We start from the raw sequence: 3,238 nt of genomic DNA on the forward strand, positions 1-3,238 counted from the left end.
CTGTGTCTGCAGCGCTGACACACACACACACACACACGCACGCACAGACACGCACACACACACTGTAACCCCGCATCTACCGGAGCCGTAGTGCGTGTTAATCACGCCGTAGATGAGCCAACATATGAGACGTCTTACCGCAGAATAAACGACGCGAGCCGCTCCGGTTCTCCTCCACTTTCTGACGTCGGATCATAAAACACGAGGACCGGAGACAGGCGACCTGACCGGGACAGACTCCTCTCATGAACCGCTCCACACGTTCACAATCACTTCATTTACCATCGGCTCCATTTCGCCACATTTCCTCCCTCTTTTCTAACTTTCACTTAGTAATTCTTCCCTTTAGCTTTAGCGTTAGCAGCAGCTCAAACTAACTAGGCTACATGCTCACAACAGTCAGCAAGCTGTGTAGCCTATTAAACGACAGAGTGACAAGCCGCTTCTACCGTGTGATATCAAGCAAATATGACCAATAACCGATAATAGAACACAATCTTTTTTTCATGATCTCGTTTTATCTCCCAGCTGTATTTGCAGCTCAGTGGAAGCTAACTGGCAACCCGGAGGCTGAAATGCCACAGACGCTGTGACAGGGAGAGAGCGCTGGGTGGCGACACAAGCCAACCATAGAAATTCAAAACATAAACATGATTTGCGGTCCGCAAAATTTTTTTTTTAATGCGAATATCTTGGCTGTAGGATTGTTGTTGGTGAGTTCAGTATGTTATATGAACATTATTCCTGAGTCTCTGTTACATATTAGGACGATTTTACAGCCAGTTGCTGTAGATTTCTTACATACTGTACCTTTAATAAAACAGCAAGCCTACAACATATGCTTGAAAACAAGTTTACCAAAGATCTAAGAAATGCAGGTCAAAACATTCACATATCTTCCAATATGTGGGCCAGTGACAACCTACTGTATGTGATTAGCCACCATCACCTCATATCAACTCAGTATCAGTCCACACATCAGCCAAGCTCCACCCAAAACTAAACTATGGTGAGTCCAACTCAAACAAAGTCTTGCATAACGTGTTCTTGCTCTATATGTGCAGTCAGAAATGTGCCATATCAATCAGGGTAACTGTGATTGCACTATGATTGCTTCCCATGTCAATCCATCATGGGAACTATCAATTAAACAGCATCATTTCAATGAATTTCATTCCAGCTTCTGATGTAAAGCTCCAAATATCCATGTCAGTTTTTTTCAATTTTGCCTCAAGCTCCTTTTCGGCCAACAAACCCACTTGAACTCTAAAACAAGAGCTTACAAGCAGCACTCGAACGCAGCAGCTTCAACTGCCACAGAGCAAAGAAAGCTGTGGCTGAGATGTGGACCAACTGGATTCCACATGAATATTAAAGTCCTCTTATGTAACTTGTAACCAACATGAAAAACAACATACTAACCCAAATAAGCAACCAGAAACCAAGTCTTAAGTGGTGAACAGACAGCTCCCAGATGAAGGCCATTGATTTATTTAGTTGTAGGGGCAGTGGCAGTTCCTCTGTTAATGGTTTTAAACAGTTTAATAATCATTATTTTCCTCCAGGGACCATATTATACGTGGTTGTTTTGCAGGTGACGGTGACTTCTGCGATCGAATGTCCTTGAGTTACTTGTTATGAAAGCTTTCTGGGAAAATTTTTATCAGCCCTATCAGAGGGGAAAACCTTGGTCCTATTCTAAGACAAGAATTTGCGTGTGCCTAAGGCAAAGAATGGACATAATATTTATTTATGCTGAATAGATATTATCAAGATTGTTTTGTTCTTTGAAATCATGCTCAGAATTAAAAAAAGAAAAAGAAAAAGAAAAGAAAAACCTTCAAGAACTGTTTTCCAAGATCAGGAGCCAGTGTTTTCTTTGTATTTCCACCGGACGTATGTGCTTTTACTTTTTATTCTCCTAATCTGAATCTAAGTCTAAAATGTAAACCCTTGAAAATGTAATTATTAAGTATTATCAAAGCGCTGTCACATGACAGTGGTTTGCATAACAGGCTCTAGATACTAAAGGTCATACATATTGCAGGTTTGCTCTAATTGCACAGTTCTGCTCATTGGATTAACATTTCCTCAAACTATCCGCTGCTGTAGAGTCAAACATCATTCTGCTTCTATAATGGTCAAGACTGACTTGTGTGAAGCTCTAATCTGACCCTAAATCTGTGGTTAAAATTATCTCCTCAAACATGGGATTAAGGCAAGGTTGTGTAACAGACGCTTGAAAGGGATCAGTAGTGAATAGAGACTGTTCAACAAGGAGCGTAACAACAGGTCTTCTGATATTACACACTGTTTTGTTATCTTTTTTATATTTTCAACCAACCATAAATCCTCAAAGCCACAATGGGCTGATAAAAAAAAAAGTGCTTCATCACGCCCTGGTCTGTCCTCTGCCTGTGTAAAGGTCAGATCAGGTCAAACACTTCATTCTAAATGTATGTCTGACGTAGTGATTGGTGATTCAGAGAGCTCATCAATGTGACCATGATTGCAAATTCAAAATTGATTTCTTGACCATGATCCGACCATCCGTCCTGTTCCACATCACTGGAGCAGTGAAATCCATTGAATGTTTTCCAAAAGCATTTCCTTAAAAAAGAAAAAAATAATTAGTTATTTCTGTCACTTTGCATTGTTGTGTTGTTGCCTGTGAAAATCGCTTCCAAAAAAGAAAGTCATTTTCTTAAAAAGAGAGAAAAATAAACTTACATAACGACTTTACAACATAAAAACCCCAAATCATAAAACATAACAAAAAAAATTGCATTTAAAGTGAAATCTTTAATAAAAGCCTAAACATTGTGGCCTTTTGTCAGGACTGTACTGTTTCAACTCAGCGGGATAAAAGCCTGTAACTGTGGGTGATATGCTGTGAGGTACAGGCCTTTACATTTCTCTTGAGGCTGGATGGGTGGGGAAGTGGTGGTGGGGGTCTTAGCCCCCCATTACCATGGCAACAGGTCTCCATGTGCAATAACAGCTGTAGCACAGAGTGTTATGGCGTTTTTGGCCCATTGCCCAGCAAGCTCCCTCCCACAGGTCTTCTTTATGTCTCGCCCTTCACTTTCAGTCCAACGTAAGCTGCTGCACACTGTGCGAATCTTATTACATGATGACGAACAAAACACTGGGGCCCAGGCGACCGAGGGAGCCCTCTGATTGGCCGGTGGGTGGAGGGCCTGCTGGTGAGCGTGCACATCCAGTGAGACGTCTTACA

Source organism: Trachurus trachurus, assembly GCF_905171665.1.
Source record: "Trachurus trachurus genome assembly, chromosome: 24".
Taxonomy (NCBI): Eukaryota; Metazoa; Chordata; class Actinopteri; order Carangiformes; family Carangidae; genus Trachurus; species Trachurus trachurus.